Here is a 19531-nt window from a genome sequence, read left to right on the forward strand (position 1 = left end):
TGACTAATCACTGTTGGCCATGTTCAGACATAATGCTGTGCATGTGCACAGGTGTCCATACTTATGTTTGTATGAATGGCTGTGTACGTTCACCTTAAATATTAACCTATAGTGACAGAAAATATACTGTTGTAGATGGGTTGAACCCAGTGTGTGAATATCTGTACAGTATGTGCATATAGATCTGTATGTAAGTACACTGTTCACAGATTGTGTGTTGTACATAATGTTTGAATAGGGCTTGTGTTTCAGTCTAATACACCTCCACAGGTCAATCAAGGGTTGCGGGGAAGAAAGCACCGTATGTCACCTTGAGCTTCTTGGAGAAAATGTGGGATATAAAAGGAACTAATAATAAATGGCTGGCATGCTTGCTGATGGAGAAGTTATTCAAGGCTGTGTCACTTTCATGTGGTGCTTGGCCACATGATGGTTGGATACAGCTTAAGTTGCTTCATGGGTTATATTTTCCTTAATCTAGCTCTGTTGTAAAGTTTACAGTCATGCATGTAGTGGCTCCCCCACCCCCACAATATTTTGTGCCACAATTAGACATGAACAGTGTCTAGGTGCCTGTCAGGTAGCTGCCTGAGCACATGCTCTCACAGCTTACAAAACATCATAGATATGAAAAGTAAACTAGAGTTCTAAGAAATGGAGAAATCTGATATGCAAAGTGTCGCTTGGATATTAAAGCTTTATCGTGGATAAAGTAGTGTTAGTGAAACCAAATGTGGATGATGGCAGCCTCATGAAAACACTAATTTTAATATGAATTAATGAAAAACACAAAACATATATAACTAATGTCTGTGCATGATTATGCACTGGTTAAATTTTCATTTAAAATATAGTTAAATGCTCATTTTATGCAATAATTAAGCGATGAGGATATAAAATGCTTTTCTTTGGAAAATAAATGTTCTACTGGCATAGGGTTAGAAAAGAAAGCATTGTGTGGGTGGTTGACTCTGAAACACACCTTTTGCAGGTATTCTGATGATGAATTGGAAGGTATTGCTCACTGTTGAGAGTCATTCTGGGTCAGTGGCTTTTTTTGTTTCACTGACAGCTAAATATTTGCATTTGTCTTTTCATTTCACAAGGTTAAGAATTAACATAGATTCTAGGCAGTTTTGTTACACCAGGGTTGCACAACTCAAATGCCCCGGTGGGCCAGAATCATCTACAACATGCAGGGGCCGAGGTCAATTTTTAGCACATTATTACATTAAAATTAAAAATATTATTAGTTACTTGTGGATCTTTTCCCAGGATAGTGACCAGAGAATATAGGTCCTGTCCCTGCTCAATGAGTGGGGCCCCTAGAGTGCATGCCAGCCCCTAACCAATGCCAAGTCCTCTCCTCTCCCTAAACTGTTGTTGCTTTCAGGCTGCAATGCTAGGTATGCTTACATGGGAGTAAGCCTCACTGGGCACACCAATGGAGCATATTTCTAAGAAAGCATGCACAGGATGGCGCTATAAGGCAGTTTCTAGCTCCTGTGTTGCTGCAGGATACCTGGGGGCCAGTAAAATAGTCACTGCAGGCCAAATCCGGCCCTGGGCCTTACGTTGTGCAGGCCTGCATTACACTGTCTTTAATCAGTCCCTTCTTAGCTCAGCCAAACTGATATTTCATCTTGTTCATTCTTTTGCTTTTGATGAAGTGAAGCATGTGGTAGTAGGCAGGGCTGCTCAACTTTGGTCCTCCTGCAGATGTTGGCCTACAGTTCCCATAATATCTGGCTGTTGGCCACTGTGGCTGGGAATTATGGGAGTTGAAGTCCCAAAACAGCTGGGGGGCCCTAAGTTGAGCAGTCCTGGTGTAAGGGTTGCTACCCTGGGCATCTTCCACCAGCCCTACTGGCACCGCTCCACCCCCAAAGGGGTGTGTGTGTGGATTAGGTAAATCAAAGGTTGGAAGTATAACTTCTTCAGGAGGGACAGATGGGCTCTGATTACAGTGAAAAAGAACCCTTCACAGGTAAGACAAATGTCTCTTTTTCCTCCATCATTGGAGCCCATCATGGGACATGCCCAAGCTGAACCTGAAAAAGGAATCCAGGAGGGAAGTGGAAGTTTAGATGACTTGCTGAAGCATGGTACAGCTGAGGGCTGCCTGCGCTGTATGGAAAGAAGATACCTTATCATGTTTGATGAAAGGGTGACGAAGGACCAGGTAGCCGCCTGACATATGGTTTGCAGAGAGGCTCTGGCTGAAAAGGGCATCAGAGTGGAGGCACCTCTGGTGAAGTGGGCAGTACTTCATAGTGGTACTGGTATCTGCAAGGTCTTATAGGCTAAGCATATGGTGTCACTGATACATTTAGAAAGAGTGGTTTTAGAGACTCTGCTCCTCAAGGTTGGGGCTTGGAAGGATATGAAGAGAGAATCGGACTTCTGGAATGTGTTTGTCCTCCCCATGTATATGCGTAGGGCTCTTACCAGGGAAGGACAAAAGGAAGGCAAGACCACCAGCTGAGAGTGATGGAAGGTTGAGTTCATCTTGCGAATGAAGGTCGGATCCAGATAGAGGATGAGTGTCTCTCTTTGGAAGATGCAGAGTTCTTTACGGATAGATAAGGCACCTAGGTCAGAGACCCTGCAGGCGGAGGTAATAGCTATCAAGAAGAGTACCTTGTACGAGAGTACCTTGAGGGACAAATCTCTTAAAGGCTTGAAGGGGGGCTGAGTGAGTGCATTGAGGACCTTATTCCATGAGGAAATTCTGTGTATGGGAGGAGGCGCCAGATTGTTTGCTCCTTTTAGGAAACGTCTGATATGAGGATGGAGAAGTGGGGAACCTTGAGCATTCCACTCCAGGATGAAGGCCAGAGTGGACGTCTGTCTGCGGAGGGTACTCGGACAGAGATCCTGATTGAAACCAGCCTGTAAGAATGCCAGTACATCTGGAATGCTTGCCGTGGTGGGATGGAGGCCCTCCTTCTGGCCCAGCGTGAGAAGGCCATCCAGGTAGTCCTGTAGAGTCTGTTATTCTGTGGTCTCCTAGAGGCTAAGACGTTATGTGCTCAACATCCAGATGTTGAGTTGGAGCCAGTCTGGGTTGGAGTGAAGAACTGGGCCCTGCAATAGTAGATCTGGACGTCTCAGAAGAGGCCATGGAGGACGGATGGATAGTGAGATGAGGTCGGCCAACCACGGTCACCGTGGCCAGAAGGGTGCCTGGAGGATTAGGATGGCTTTCTCCTGACAATGTTTTTGAATTACTTTGGCAGTAATCACCATGTGAGGGAATGTGTACAGGATGCCACCAGACTGAGAGGGCATTTATCACCTCCACTTGTGGGGTAGTAAACTGGGAGAAGAATCTGGGTAGTTGTCTGTTGCTGTGGGTGGCGAAGAGTTCTAGCACTGGATAGTCCAAGACTTCAGTCATCATGTTGAATATCTCCGGATTCAGGGACCACTCCACTGGGTTCACCCTCTGGCAGCTGAACCAGTCTGCCCTCTGGTTGGAGACACTGCTCAGGTGTTTGGCAGTCATGGAGAGAAGATACCTTTCTGTCCAAGTTGAAGAGTCTCTGTCATGAGAGTTCTGGACCCTTGTGCTGCTCTGGTTGTTTATGAGAGACTTTGCTGTTATGTTGTCCATCCGGACGAGGACATAGCAGTGCTTGATGTGTAGAAGGAAATGTATTAGTGCTAGGCGGATGGCTCTGAGTTCTAGCAGGTTGATGGCTTTCCCTTGCTCCCTTGGGTGCCATCTGCCCTGTATGTAGTGATGGAGGAGGTGAGCTCCCCAGCCTGTGAGACTGACATCTGTGGTTATAATGACCCGTGGGGTTGGGGTTCAGCGGTAGCTCCTTTGCCAGGGCTGAGGACTGCCACCAGTGCAGGGGGATGCACAGTGTGAGTGGGTTTGGTAGCAGTATCTGTGTACATGTTATGATTTGGTCCTGGTAGGGGAGGAGGAACCATTGCAAGGTGTGAGAGTGCCACCTGGCCCAGGGTGTGCAGTTGAGGCATGGAGCCCAGGAGCTTGGCCAGTGTCATGAGGTTGCCCAGCATGACTGCGGTGAGGGATGCTATCTTCTTCCTCTGCTCTGGAGAGAGAGATATTAGGCACTTGAGGGTGTTGAAGACGGCTCCTAGGTGGAGGAGTCTTTGAGTAGGTTGCAGAGAGCTCATTTGTCAGTTCACTACAAAACCGTGTGACCAAAGAAGCCATAGGGTGGTCTGGATGTCCCCCTGAGCTCGGACTAGGGATGAAGACCGGATCAGGAGATGTTTCATGTATGGATGGATGTGAAATGCTCATGTGCTCATGAGGGCAATTAGAGTTATGATGACTTTCATGAATACCCTCAGAACTGAGGATAGAGGGCATTGCCCAGTACTGGAAGTGTCTGTTGTCGAAGGAGAACCTGAGAAAGCTTTGGTGATCTGGGTGGATAGGTGTGTGTAGGTGTGCTTCTGAATTGAATAGTTTATTACGGTCCATGACCAGATAATAAAACAGAATACAGCATAAAACATAACACAAAAGTTCAGAATAATAACTTAAATAAAAGTGACTTTAAAAACTCACAGTTGAGTTGTTCTCTCTCAATTTGCTAGCCGTTGCACAAAATCTTGCTGACCTCTCTGTGACCTCCATGTGACTATCCATTTAAAAAGTGAGAAACAAAACGATCATCCAAGTGACCCGGCCTGTTTTAATAATGGTTCTATCCAGATTGTCTTATAGAAAGCAGTGTAGTAAAATATGGGCTACCGTCTCAATAGCAACCCCCAACACATGGGCATAACCGATTACTTAAGGGAATTCCTTTAAATCTCCCGTCTAAGGAGGCAGAAGGCAACACATTGAATCATGCTTGTGAAAATGCTCTCCTTTGACTTAATGTGGTCAGGCAAGTGAGGTATGCTGCAGGCTGAGGGTAATTTGGAAAGCTACCTAGGGTGTTTTCGGAAGTAACCAGGCTTAGGTCCCTTAGTTTCTCCATATCTAACACTCTCCGATTGATGATCTTTTTGGCAACATCAGGGCACAAAGATATTGCCTTGAGAACCCACATTTACCTAGAGTAACCTGCAAGCTCTTACTCCAAGATTACTGAAATTCATCTTTCAAAACTAAGGGCACAAGGCCCAATAGGCGGGCGTGGCGTTTGAGCCAGAAATTAACCGTACAAAGCCATGCCTGTGCTTTGATTCTGATTACTCCACATTCCAAATGCAGAGTAGCATTTGAAACACATCTAGGAAGATGAAAAATGGCCTGGAGAAATCCCGCCTGGACAACTTCTTATGAATGGAAATTACCTGTGAGGTAGATCTGAATCCCATATAACATTTGAGCCAAAATTTTGGCCTGGTACACCCTAAGCGCCGCTGGTGTATAGTAATCCCCTTTGGTGTAATTTTTTTTTAATACCACAGCTACACGCCTGCGTGTTTGCTGCCACATACATTGAGGTTTCCATGATCCCCTAGCATGGAAGACAAGGCCTGAATATTTGTAAATTTTGACCTGTTGAACCCTGCAGCCATATCGAAACAACCGCTCATGTCCTGTTGTACTGTGATCACTATAGAGAAGTAAGATGTAAATTAATAGCCCTGCTCTTGAATAATTTCCCGGGTCATCAAGATGAATTTTATTTAGATTATCTGCTTACCAACCTAAATTCTGATGTTGTAGATACGGTGGCTATATAATTTTGCTATATAATATGTCAAATGCGGACTCACATGGTGTAATGAACTTTCTATTGTTGTTCCTATTTTCATTTTTATCTGTTTTTTAAAATTTTATTTTACTGGTCTATGACCGAAATAAATATATATTATATTATTATAACCCTGCAGCCATTGATTACCCATTTACGAATTTTTGGTCTCTTGCCAAATAGCACAAGTTTTGACTTCTGGGTGTTAATTTGTTATTAACTTGTGCTATTTGGCAAGAGACCAAAAATTCATCACAAAATTGTGTGAGTATTCTCAAAGCTCTCCGTATGCCGACGAGAGTTGTGGATAATATAGCCGCATCATCGCCATAGGGTATTGTAGAAATGGGTCTACCTGCTAGTTTGGGCTGGTAAATATCAGGGTTATCTAGAAGGGGGATTAAGAAATTAATATAAAAATTAAATAAGAAAGGTGCTAAAATACAGCCCTGCTTAACCCCTTCCTGTCTAGAGACTGGGTCTGACAGATGACCAATATTATCGCACTTAACTCTCAAAAAGGTGTTTTCATACAGTATACGAGTGAGAGAGAGTAAATGTAGAGCTATAGAAGTCTTGGCAATTTGCTTCAAAGACGGGATCGATGAATTGAGTCGAAGGCAGCTTTAAAATCAATAAAAGCCACATATGAAGGAGAATTGTTATTGGAATACTTTCCCACAAGGTGGCACAAAATCAAGGCCTGATCCAATGTAGACTGGTCAGCTCGAAAGCCAGCCTGTTCATCTCTAAGGATATTATTCTGTTCTGCCCAGTCAATAAACTTGTGGCACAAATGTCTCACATACATTTAACTGATTATGCTCAGCAAGCTTATTGGGTGATAGTTGGAGGGGCTGGAGTTCAGACTGCTCTTGAAAATGGGGACAATAACAGCTGTATTCCAGTTTTCAGGGATATGGCCGACTTGATCAATATCAGTAAAAAGATTTGCTAAGACTGGTGCCCACCAGTCAGTCTCTGCCTTTAATAGTTCCCTGGGAATCATATCGAGCCCAAGCGCCTTGCAAGGTTTTAATTGGGCAATCAGACTGGTGGTTTCTTGGGCCAGGTGTGCTTCTGACAGATCTACTGATGCTAGGAATTCCTTGTCCTTCACTGCCTCCTTAATGGTCTTGAGAGACTCCATCTGGAAGGGTTGCTTGAGGATGAACCGGTTTAGGGTTTTTAGGTCCAAGACCACTCTCCATGAGTTGTCCTTTTTGGGGACCAAAAATAGAACTGAATGCACGCCCTGACATGAGTCTGTCAATGGTACTGACTTGATAGCCCTTACTGGAGGAGGTGATGGATCATTTGTAACATTTGGCGCTGCTTGTCCAGATTTTTAGGGGATGGGGTGACAATGAAGCGATTGGGGGGTGGGGTTGGAGAGGAGAATTCTAGGGACAGTCTCTCAGACACGGTCCTAACCACCGAGCAGTCAGAGGTGGCTGCTGACCAGGCCTCTGCAAAGTGAAAAAGCCTACCCCCCAACCTGTGAGCCATCATTGTTTGTGGGCCTGGAAGGAGGAGGATTGAAACTGTGTGTTGAACTGTCAGCGGAATGCACCTCTGGGGTGATGCTGCCATGGATGGCAGCCTGCTGATCTGGCATTGGCATTCTTGTTTTCACAAAAGGAACTGCCTGATTAGTAGCCAGTTGTCTAAATGAAGAGCAAAAAGGAGTATTGCTCCTTAACTGTCTACAGGCTTCCGTTCTGGCAGCTGGCATGGCCTTCTTTTTATACTGTCTTTCCACAATGATAGGGTCATAGGAACATAGGAAGCTGCCATATTCCGAGTCAGACCATTGGTCTATCTTGCTCAGTATTGTCTACACAGACTGGCAGAGGCTTCTCCAAGGTTGCAGGCAGGAATCTCTCTCAGCCCTATCTTGAAGATGCCAGGGAGGGAACTTGGAACCTAGATGCTCTTCCCAGAGTGGCTCCATCCCCTGAGGGGAATATCTTGCAGTGCTCACACACCAAGTCTCCCTTTCATATGCAACCAGGGTAGACCCTGCTTAGCTAAGGAGACAAGTCATGCTTGCTACCAGAAGACCAGCTCTCCTATTTCCAGAGCTTCCCCGAATAAATTTGGTCCCTTAGAATGCCGTCAACGCTAAATTCAATTTTGGCTTTGAGTCTACTTTCCAGTGTTTAAGCCAAAGGCATCTCCTCACAGCCACTGCAGAAACCATGGCTCTGGAGGCACATTTTATGCAGTCTAAGCTAGGATCTGCCATAAAGACAGCCATTTGGCCATCTTCTTAATTCCTTGGCATAGCTTGGTGTTTTTGGGGTACACCTGTTGTGCCAGTTCCATAGCCCAGAGAACAGAGTCTCTAGCAAATATGGTGTCTGCAGCTGCAGCCTTTATCACAGTAGCTGAAGCGTCATGAGTCTTTCTGAGGAGGAATTCGCTTTTATCCTCAGGGATCTTTAATTGTTCTTCTCCCTCCTTATTAACTATTGCCCTGGCCACCAGTTGTGCGACTGGTGCATCTACCACGGGGGGAACCAAGAAAGAGGAGATCTTCTGTGGAAGTGAGTATAACTTGGGGGGAAAGGAAAGGTGGGTTTGTGGGCAAAAGATGTGTTCCATTCCACTGTCACAGTTGAATGAAATAGCCAAGGGAAGGGAACTGAGGGAATAGATGAGGTGGATGGGAACACTTTCTGATCTAGCCCTTGGTTAGAGGTAGGAGTTTCCAGGGAAGCTATTGCATTGATGGTTTGTCTCGCTTTTGCTATAAGTACATCAAACTGTGTGGCTAGGAATATGCCTGGTTAGGTGTCTCCTCATCTGATATCTCTCTTTCCTCAGTCTCAGAGAATGGGGTATTAGGAAGGGGGGATGGGCTGGAGGAGAAGCTAGGGTGTGGGTGGGGGCAGGAGGCATGGGTGGAGGGTGAACTGGAAGGATCAGCCTGGAGGGAGCTCTCCTGGGAGGGACTCTCTCGGACAAGGTTTACATGATCGCGCCACTCTGGGGATAAAGCAAACCCTCTCCCCTGCTGGAATGGGCTAGATTCTGGGGAGTAGGTGGAGAAAGGCTTGGCAGGGGCTCTTGCGGTGAGCGGAGGCACGAGAGGCAGGGTGGGTAGGAGGGCTCTGAATTCCCTGGCTATGAAGTCTTTGCACCAGGTTGAGGTGCCCTCCAAAATTGGTGGATAGTTCTCTGTAAGCTCCATCATGGTTAGTGGCATGCCTGCTTCATGTTAGTGGCGTGTTTGTATCATTCCTTTGCACAGTGGAAGGGTCTTCTGGTGCTGGCTGGTTTGCGGGAGGAAGTTTGCGGGTGGTATTTAGCCATGTTAGCTGTTCTTTGCCTCCAGGAATCTTCCTCCTCCAATTGCCATTGACTCGGTCTCATTATCTGCTGAAATCAGCAGGAACAGAACCCATGTGGATAACGAGGTCTACCTGTACCCAAACCAGAAGTTCAAGGTGCAGTAAAACTGTCTTCTCTGCTTCACATTTTTGCACATGGACACTGCTGCTTTCTCCTTGTGGAGCTGTCTTGTCTGTGTACAGCTTATGATTCCTTTTATCTGTTGTGAGAATAGGTGTTAGGGATGCAGGAGTTAGAGGCATTTGAGCCGGCCATAGGGCTGGCTCAGTTCAAATTCAAATTGCCCTGGCCCATGCTGGCCATCGAGCCAGGCCGAACCAGCTCGTGGACCAGCTCAGGAGTTTACTTGTAAAGGGAAATGCAGTGAGGATTCCCCTTTACAAGTAAAGGGTATTCCCAGTAAATGTGGGGAATGGGGGGTGGGGAGAAAGGCTTCCTTTTACCCTTAAGATTAAGACGGTTTCTCCTTCACCCCACCCAAACGCTCAAATGACGACCTGATTTGGGCCTCTGCGCATGCACAGAGGCCATTTTCATTACCTCGGTGCATGTGTATGGACTATTCATGTTGCTGTGCAATTTGCATGGTGACGCAAATAGCTGGTATGCATGCACGGAGGTCACGAAAATGGTCTTCACACAGGAAGTATGAATAACTTATAGTTTTTCTGCCCAGATTTCCAAAGGTGAGTGGAAGATGTAAGAAAAGAATGTACACCAGAAGGAAACACATCTCCCTTTGAACAAAACTAAATAGCGTGGGGAGGAGAAACTAAAGCCTCTCTCTTATTCTTTCAAATAGGCTGCCTTTACCATTTTTGTAAAAGTTTTAAGCCACACTTTGACTGTTCAAAGGTTTAATCCTAAATAAAGCAGGTATCTTTGTTCATAACTGTTCAAAGAATTGAAGTGAATTAAAATTGTAATGTGTAGTTTTTGTTGTCTGTAATTGTGCGAATGGTCAAACATGTAAAAAAACCAACATCTTTTTTGATAATGACCAAGTAGGCATACTGGTAATGTAACTGAATTTTGTGTGTGAAGGCTTTAGAGTGAAATAACTCTTTTCAGGCTACATAATGGTAGCTAATCTTGAACTGTCCAAATGAACAGAAAAAGATCGCTTACTATTACTAATATAGAAGATGTTCTTGCCTAGGTTTAGATGTAGGAGTTGCCTTGCTGTCTCCTGGATCAGGTCTATTTAAGGCATGTTGCTTTTTTATTGAATAGTAGAAGGCACAACATAGTTGCATGATTGAGCTTATTTCTTTTTTTTATTGGTGATGTCACAGTTTTAAGATTAATTGGAAGGATACTTTGTATGTTGTGCTTAAATTCTTAAAGTCCTCCTTGTAGACTTCCTAGCAAAGGCCTTTTGTTCTGCCTTGAGACTGGTCACGTGACCAGAGCTAGGGGATAAATGGCTTGACATTGGCTCAGTAACCAAGTTACTTATCTCTTACCTACCCTTCCCCCACCCAGTGAGCCTCTGATAGTTTTTTTTAATTGACCTTTTTACCCAGGCTGCTTTTATGCTTAAATTTTTTTGCCATTAATATTGCACTAAAGTCATTATTATTAAGTCATTACTAAAATCATTAGTTAATCAGAGTTTAGTTTTCACTTTAATTAGTACTATCTTGTAGCATTTGAAGCACATTCATTTGAGTACATTTTATTCTTTGTGTGTAAATGCATTTCCCTTTTCCTTGGAAAATAGTATATGCTACTTGTTCTCTTCGCTTTTTTAATGACATTTTAATGTAGCAGGCAGTTTGCAGGGGTTGAGGGGGAACCTTAATTGATGAAGAAGAGTGTCTTGGAATTTTTGCTTTAAGAATATTTAACTCCCCCCCCCATCCCCACCCCCAGCAACCACCTTTCTGTCTTTGTAAAGTTATGACAAAAAAAGTTACTTTTTGGATTTTAAGATGTAATGATTTTTGGGGGGCCAGGGGTGGTGGTGGTGCTTTAATGAAAGCAGTAGTTAATTTGGATCCAGTAGTAAAAACAAATATGACTAAGGCATAATCTAGGATAGGGTTTCTTAACCTTGGGCCCCCAGATGTTGCTGGACTACAACTCCCAGAATCCCCAGACATGGCCCTTGTGGCTGGGGATTTAGGGGAGTTGTAGTCCAACAACATCTGGGGGCCCAAGGTTAAGAAACCCTGAGTTAGTAGTGATGTGCACGGTCCGGAGAAGTCCGGACTGGCACCGAAGGGGGGCCTTGTTTTTAGGGCGGGGAGGGCTTGCTTAGCCCTCCCGCCTCCTTGCCCCCGCCAGCGCCCATATTTTCTAGTATAGGGGCGCTGGAAACCAGCCGCCCCGCCGCTGCCGCGGCGGCGGCGAAAGAACTCCCAATGCCAGCCCTCCCTTCCTCCCAGCTAGCTGCCCGCCCGCCCGCCCGCTCACCCGCTCACCGCTCACCCGATAGGAAACGAGAGGAGCTCCGGCACAGAGCTCCTCTCGTTTGGAAGGCCTCCGGCATAATGGTGTTTTGCGCGCGCGCGCGCGCGCCACAAAGCACGCCATTCGCCGGAGGCCCGGTCTACCCGCCGGGAAAGGGCCGGGTAGACCGGGCCTCTGATCGCCGGAGGCCCGGTCTACCCAGCGATCGGAGGCCCGGTCTACCCGGCCCTTTCCCGGCGGGTAGACCGGGCCTCCAGCGAACGGCGTGCTTTGCGGCACGCGCAAAATACCATTATGCCGGAGGCCTTCCAAACGAGAGGAGCTCTGTGCCGGAGCTCCTCTCGTTTCCTATCGGGTGAGCAGTGAGCGGGTGACCGGGTGGGCGGGCGGGCAGCTAGCTGGGAGGGAGGGAGGGCTGGCATTGGGAGTTCTTTCGCCGCGGCGGCGGCAGGGGGGCGGCTGGTTTCCAGCGCCCCTATACTAGAAAATACGGGCGCTGGCGGGGCAAGGAGGCGGGAGGGCTAAGCAAGCCCTCCCGCCCTTAAAGGCATACCCCCCACCCGGACCCGAACCAGGCAGGGCCGGACCGGTCCGGCAGTTCGGCCATTCTTTGGAATGGCCGCCGGACCGGTTCGGGCACACTACTATGAGTTAGGCAGTTCACAAGTTAGCTCATTTGCGCCTCAAATGTTCATGAGTCTGCCATCTTGAATTGGGGCAGATGATATCACTAACTATGTGTTTGAGGTGTCCCTATGCATCCCTAGAACTGTACCAAATTTGGTCCCAACCGGTTCCCAATTGCACCTCAGATGTTCATGTGTCCACAATCTTGAATCAGGGTGGATGATATCATTACAAAATACGCCCTTGAAGTGTCCCTATGTGTCCCTACAGCAGTACCAAATTTGATTCAAATCTGTTAGACAATCCACAATTTAGCCCACTTGCGCCTCAAATGTTCACGCGTCTACCATTTTGAACATGACATCACAAATCACGTAGTTGGAGTGTCCCTATAACTGTACCCAATTTGGTTCATTTTGGTCCAGGTATTGCAAAGTTGATGCCAGGGGCGGGGAGACATGCACACAGACACATGAAATACTGACTGATCTCATAAGCCTACTGGAAAGTAGGCAAAAAAGGGTCTTTTGTCATTTGTACTGAGTTTCTAAGAAACAGTGGGAGCCCTCTCCTACTGCTCAGAAAGGATTCCTGCTGTCTTAACTCTCAATAATAATAGTGGAAATTAGAACAGTGGTGAGATCATCTGTGTGGGGCTTCGCGTCTTGTTTGCCAAAGGGCTGGATGCACCCATTCCTGGCAAGCTGGCAAGTGGATTGGTAGATGCCTACAAGGCTTCTTGTGTCTTGTTCAACTGGGTCACTTTATATTTGCAGCTTCGAAATGTGAATATAGAGGGCATGAAGGGAGCACACAAATGCTAGTTGATCTATAGAAGAACCACTATCTTTAATGATCTCATCTGGATTCTTCATCTTTCTCTTTTGGCACAATTTGGCAAGGGAGACATGGGCCTGATATACTTTTTGGCTAAGCCATATGTTGAATACTATTACATCTTGGAATCTAATCATTTTTAGTGTTGATATGGGGGAGGAGAAGCTCCATGGCTTACACTTGCTAGAATCAGCACCAGCAGGTTGATAATCAAATTGTAGCTGAATATTTTATAGGGTAGCCATAATTAAGGCAGAAGTCTTGTTGGGGATGGAGTAGGAATTACAGTGCTTGAAACAGGTGTGCACTGTGGTGAGCATTCTAAAGTTTTGGTTGAAGACAACTGTAATTTTAAAGTTCTTTTCTATAAACAAAAAAGCATGCCTGAATTGCAATTTATTGCCACGACACTGCTAGGATACCCTCTTTCCCACCTTAGCAACCATTTGGATGCAGCAGCAGTAGGATTAATCTGGTGTTACTTCCCTCTCCCTGCAGATGAATGGTTATTGTATGGTCCATTCCCCCTTCCTCTGCTCTCTTTTTATTTTGCAGAACTAGATATATCACAGCCAATGGTTACAATTTCCTGAAGTCTAGAATATTGTAAAGTTAGACTTCCTTTTGGTGGCTTGCAAATAAAGTAGAATGTTGAAAAGGGTGATTGTAATGGTCCCATGGTGTTAAGCGTCATTTATTTGTGTGGTCTGTTTCCATCCTTTACGGGGTGTGTGTGTGTGTGTGTTCGTTCGTGTTCTTGCTACAACACTGCTTGAATGAGAGTGGGGGGTGAGGCTTCGGCCTTAAGTTTGCAAGCTACTGCAGCACTAAATTATTACTTGACTTTGTGTGAGGCTTTTCATTAAGTTTGGATTAAAAAACACACACTCTAAAACTTGTAATAGACTTGATTGTTCCATAGTTACAGCAAGCTATATTTTCTATAGCTTTTCCATTGTTCAGAGCCTTGACAGTTGATGGTGGTTTTTTTAAATTCGCGGAGCCAATGCAGTTCTTTTTAGATACACAACATTTTGGACAAAGTCATTGTGTGCTGGGGAGAAAATAGTTCAGTTCTTAAACCACTTACTTGAACTGGATTAATTTGGGTCTTTTAGGTAACATTTAGTTAACTGTGTATGTATTGGTTGAGGCATTAGAATGAGGAGTGGTTGAGGTATGGTTAATCCTTCTGTGTAATTAAGCACATTCATAGTCATTTGTGGAGAGCCAAAGAACAAGCAAGCAAAAACCCATTCAGGTGATGAGCTATCTCCTTAGACAGTTGTAAAAGGAAGTGCCCTGTGTTGTTTGGGCAGCACTCCGGTGTTCGGGATTTGTGGGGGAATTAGCTCTTAAAGGGGGTCAACTCCACGGGTTTTAATTTGTGCAAACGTTTGGACTCAAGAAATGTCTGGATTGAGACAAGGTGATAGGTTCAAAATCTTGTATTTTCTATCTTCTGTATATTTATTTCTCCTAGGTGTACCCGTCGCTAATCCCATGTGTGGCAGCTCTCGTGAGAGTTTGAGAGCAGCTGCTGGATAGGATTAGGGACGGGGGGGAAAATAGGGATGCCAGCCGGGTCATCTGATGGGAATAGGAGGTGGTAGTGGTGGGTGGCCTGGCCACTGGGAGGAGAAGGAGGTGATGGTGGGCCAGGCTGGCTGCCGGGAGGAGAAGACAGCAGCAGGCTGGCCCGAACCGGTCAGTGGGAGCAGGGTGCGACCGCTGGCCGGACTGGCTGCTGAGAGAAGGCAGTGATGGGCTGATCCAGACCAGCCAGTGGGAGCAGGAGGCGATGACGTGTCGGGCTGGCCACCGGGAAGAGAGGGTGAGCCAGCGTGGTGTAGTGGTTAGAGTGCTGGACTAGGACCGGGGAGACCTGAGTTCAAATCCCCATTCAGCCATGAAACTAGCTGGGTGACTCTGGGCCAGTCACTTCTCTCTCAGCCTAACCTACTTCACAGGGTTGTTGTGAAAGAGAAACTCAAGTATGTAGTACACCGCTCTGGGCTCCTTGGAGGAAGAGTGGGATATAAATGTGATGATGATGATGTGGTGGTGGGCTGACCTGGCCCAGCCGGTGGGAGTAGGCAGCTGCTACCAGTAGTGGGCGGGCTGGAGAAGTGGTGGACTGGCCCTGCAGAAAATGTGTGTGTGTTTGGGGGAGAAGTGGCCAGCTGGCCGGCCAGAAAGCCGGGCATGCCAGGGGTGGGGGAGGAAAAAGCAGTGGTGGGAGGGCCAGCCGGAGGTGCAGAAGCCCAGCTAGTAAAAAGATATTTATTTATTTTATCATATTTTTACACTGTCCAAAACTTACTTATTGTAGGAGGAGTACAAAAAGAAAGAAATATGTGGTTAGAGCAATACTACTATTTAGAATACACATAAGTATAACGAGGTGTTTTTACTTAGTTTTAAAGTGTAAGTTTCTAGGCAGGCAAAAGAAAGAGGCTTGCGAGAGAGATAGGGGTAGCCTAGGCTTAAGAAAGAGATAGTGTGAGCCTAGTTGCCAGGTGATCAGCCACCTGCACCTGTTCAGGACTCCAGGGAAGGCTGCAGAGTCTTGACCTCTGCAGAGCCTTTAGAAGGGTACCTCAGTGGGGCCAGCTTTCTGTGGTGGCTAGGCAAGCTGGGTGGATTGGCAGAAGGACGATCCGGAAAGTGACACGAAAAACTGGACACCCCCAGTTCCAATGGCAAGTGTGTAGCAGATCACCCAAGCTGCTAGTGATTTCAAGCTCTGTAGGTTGCCCATCCTGTATTCTACCAAGACAACCACAGGCTCTAAGGGAACAGATTTGTTCCCTTGGAGCCAAGGTGGCTGACCTGGAGAAGCTTAGGGAGGCAGAGAGATGTGTGGAAGGGACCCTTGTGGATGTGATAGAAGCATCCCACTCCCAGACTGACAATGCTTCTGTTATCATGGAAAGTGAAAGTCTCAGGGAAGGAACATATTGGTCTGAGGAAGAGAGAAACACATTCTTAGCAGGGACCCCTTCCTTGGGTAATGCACCTATATCTTCCCGCACAGAGGATACTTCTCCAGCGGGTGGACACCTCCTAGTAGTGAGTGATTCAATCATTGGGGGCATAGAGGGATAGTTCTGTTACCCGTGTGTAGACCGCACGGTGGCTTGCCTGCCTGGTGCGGAGGTTGCAAATGTCATGCTGCGTCTAGGTATGTTTTTAGGCAGTGCTGGGGAGGAGTCTGCTGTCATGTACATTGGCACCAATGATGTCGGGAACAGTGTTCTCTGTAACAGAGATTCACAGATGTTAACTATAACTCCCAGCATCCCCACCTGCAATGGCCTATGGCTGAGGATTGTGGGAGTTGTAGTGAACAACACCAGGGGGTCCCTGTTATAGGGAACACTAGTTGGAAAATACAGTTGGGAGGTCCTGGAAGCCAAATTTCGGCTGCTAGGTAGAATACTGAAGACCAGGATCTCCAGGGCAGAATTCTCTGAAGTGGTACCTGTTCCATATGGAGGAACAGAGAGACAGGTGGAATTGAGGGGTCTCAATGAGTGGATGAGATGGTCGTGTCAGGAGGAGAGGTTTAGATTGGTTAGAGACTGGGATATATTTTGGGGAAAGTGAAACCTGTACAAAAGAGACTGGCTCCTCTTGAACCAAGATGGAACCAGACTGCTGGTCGCAGAGCAGCTTTTAAAATTATGCCTGAGGGATTGCCGACAGGAATTGGATGGTATCTAGTTCAGCCAGCAAAATCCCCTAAGGTGTGAGGGTGCACATGTTTTGGATAAATCAGAAGGGGACAGAGTAAGTAGAGCCAGGAGCTGGGCAGAAGGAAATACATGACAGCTTGCCAAATACGCCCAGTGATGGTAAGGAGAAAAGCACACACCAACACCAGCTGAAGGACTCGGTGTATAGGTATCCATATACCAGTGCCAGAAGCCTCCGAGCCAAGATGGGTGAACTGGAGTGCTTGGTTACTAATGAAAACACACACACACACACACACACACACACACACACATGTATGTATGTATGTAGTGAGTGTAATGGAAGCCGGGTAGAATGGTTAAAAACAGTGGGACACGATGATGATGATTTCGATTTCTATACCGCCCTTCCAAAAATAGCTCAGGGCAGTTTACAAAGAGAAACAATAAATAAATAAGATGTCTCCCTGTTCCCAAAGGGCTCACATTCTAAAACGAAACATAAAATAGACATCAGCAACAGTCACTGGAAGTACTGTGCTGGAGGTGGATAGGGCCAGTTACTCTCCACCTGCTAAATAAAGAGAATCACCACATTAAAAGGTGCCTCTTTGCCCAGTTAGCAGGGGTTATTTCTGGACATAAGCAGTTAGCAGATTATTCCTGGACATAAACTCTACAGAAGAGAAAGGGAGGGTAGGCTTGTGGGAGGAGTAGCACTATATAAAAGAAGGGGTAACATTATGAGGACTGAAATGAAATGTTTTACTAGGGACATCGTATTGCCCTCTGAATCAAACCACTGAGAGTGACCTGGAGCTGGAGAAACTAATAAGAGAGGTTTCAGTGAGAGACGGGATAGTAATAATGGGTGACTTCAACTACCCACACATAGACTGGGTAAATCCACATTCAGGTAATGACAGAGAGGCCAAATTTCTAGGCATGCTAAATGACTGCGCCTTAGAACAATTAGTTACAGAACCAACCAGAAAGATGGTGACCTTGTACTTAATTCTGAGTGGTGCCCAGGACCTGGTGCGAGATGTCAGAGTTGCAGAACCATTGGGTAACAGTGACCATATTGTGATCCAATTCAGCATATATGCAAGTGGAGATTTGTCAAACAAGTCCAACACAAATACATTGGACTTCAGAAGAGGAAACTTCTCAAAAAATAAGGGGACTGGTAAGAAAGAAGTTGAAAAGGAAAGTCAGGATGGTCAAATCACTTCAGGAAGTATGGAACCCATGTATACTAAGGAGGAGGAAAGGTACCAAATTCAGGAGGAACCTGGGATGATAAGTAGAGTCAGGGAAGCTATAAAGGGAAAAAGACTTCCTTCAGAAAATGGAAGTCCTGCCCAAATGAAGAGAACAGGAAGGAACATTAACTCTGGCAAAAGAAATGCAAGAAGACAATAAGGATTCAAAAAGAGAGTTTGAGGAGCATATAGCTAGAAGTGTCAAGGGGAATAACAAAAACTTCTTTAAATGTATCTGAAGTAGAAAACCTGCCACGGAGGTGGTTGGCCCCTTAAATGATGAGAGCATGAAAGGGATTGTTAAGGAGGATAAGGAAATTGCAGAGAAGCTGAATGAGCATGGCTTCTGCAAGGGCAAATCTTGCTTCACTAACCTTTTGGAGTTATTTGAGAGTGTCAACAGGCATGTGGATAAAGATCTGGTTGACATAGTATACCATATATACTCGGGTATAAGCCAAAATGTGCTGAAAAAATCAGCCTCGGCTTATACTCGAGTCATCTATCTGCCCGTGCTAAAATGTCCCCCTGTAATAAAGTACATACTGGTCACAGTATACCCCACTGATGTCTCAATTAATGTAATTTTATTGGCATTTATTTTGATTATTGAAACTCACCAGTAGCTGCTGCATTTCCCACCCTAGGCTTATACTCGAGTCAATCAGTTTTTTTGGTTTCTTAGGTAAAATTAGGTACCTTGGCTTATATTCAGATCGGCTTATACTCGAGTATATACAGTACTTGGACTTCCATATCTTTTTATGAATTGTAAATGAGTTATTCCACCCCCCACCCACCCCGGTACGCTGCCTAGAGATTTTTCTACTAGGCGGTATACTTACTTACTTACTTACTTACTTACTTACTAAATAAATAAACAAATAAATAAGCAAGCAAGCAAGCAAGCTTTTGACAAAGTTCCCTTTATGAGTTCTTTTGAGAGTGTGGATAACAGTAACATAATGCATAAAGGTGATATAGTATACCTGGAGTTTCAAAAATTTTTCAGCAAAGTTCCTCATCAAACACACTTGAGAAAACTTAGCAGTCATGGAATAAAGGGACAGGTTCATGTGTGGATCATGGCCAAATTGGCAGATGACATGAAACTATTTAGGGTAGTAAAATCCACTACAGATTGTGAGGAGCTGCAAAAAGATCTCTCTAAAGTGGGGGTGTGTGTGACAAAATGGCAAATATGATTCAATGTAAGCAAGTGTAAAGTGATGCATATTGGGGTAAAAAACCCCAACTTCACGTATAAACTGATGGGATCTGAGCTGTTGGTTATTGTCCAGGAGAGAGAGCTTGGGGTCATGATGGATAGATCGTTGAAAGTGTCAATTTTTTATTTTTGTATGGAATGTGTTTTCTTCTGGGCGGCAGTATCAAGGCATTGTGTGCGCACATGCATTCAGTGTGGGGCCTTCCTGAGTCAACCTGAGCAGGATCTAAAATTAACTGAGCAGACATCAAAAAATGTGTGAGAGCGCACACCTTAGAGGAAACACTGCCACTGTGTGAAACAGGATGCTGGACTAGATAAGCCTCGGGCCTGATCTAGCAGGGCTGTTATGTTCTTATGTATCTGATTGCTCTTTCCTGGTTGTAACAATGTGGGGATTGCCTTTTG

At 45.6% G+C, this 19531-nt stretch overlaps 1 protein-coding gene and 1 long non-coding RNA gene across 5 annotated transcripts in view; one reads left to right on the top strand and one right to left on the bottom strand.

The window, feature by feature from the left end:
• Window positions 1-19531, top strand: part of MAP4K4 (mitogen-activated protein kinase kinase kinase kinase 4) — a 231311-nt gene that overhangs the window by 77258 nt on the left and 134522 nt on the right. The gene's annotated exons all lie outside the window — the stretch shown is intronic.
• LOC128349752 (uncharacterized) overlaps window positions 1-19531 on the bottom strand; it is a 41736-nt gene that overhangs the window by 15183 nt on the left and 7022 nt on the right. The window contains exon 2 of the long non-coding RNA XR_008318971.1: window positions 4553-4625. This is a non-coding gene — a long non-coding RNA (uncharacterized LOC128349752). The remainder of the gene's footprint in view (window positions 1-4552; window positions 4626-19531) is intronic.

The sequence above is a fragment of the Hemicordylus capensis genome, chromosome 3 (genome assembly GCF_027244095.1).
Source record: "Hemicordylus capensis ecotype Gifberg chromosome 3, rHemCap1.1.pri, whole genome shotgun sequence".
Lineage (NCBI taxonomy): Eukaryota > Metazoa > Chordata > Lepidosauria > Squamata > Cordylidae > Hemicordylus > Hemicordylus capensis.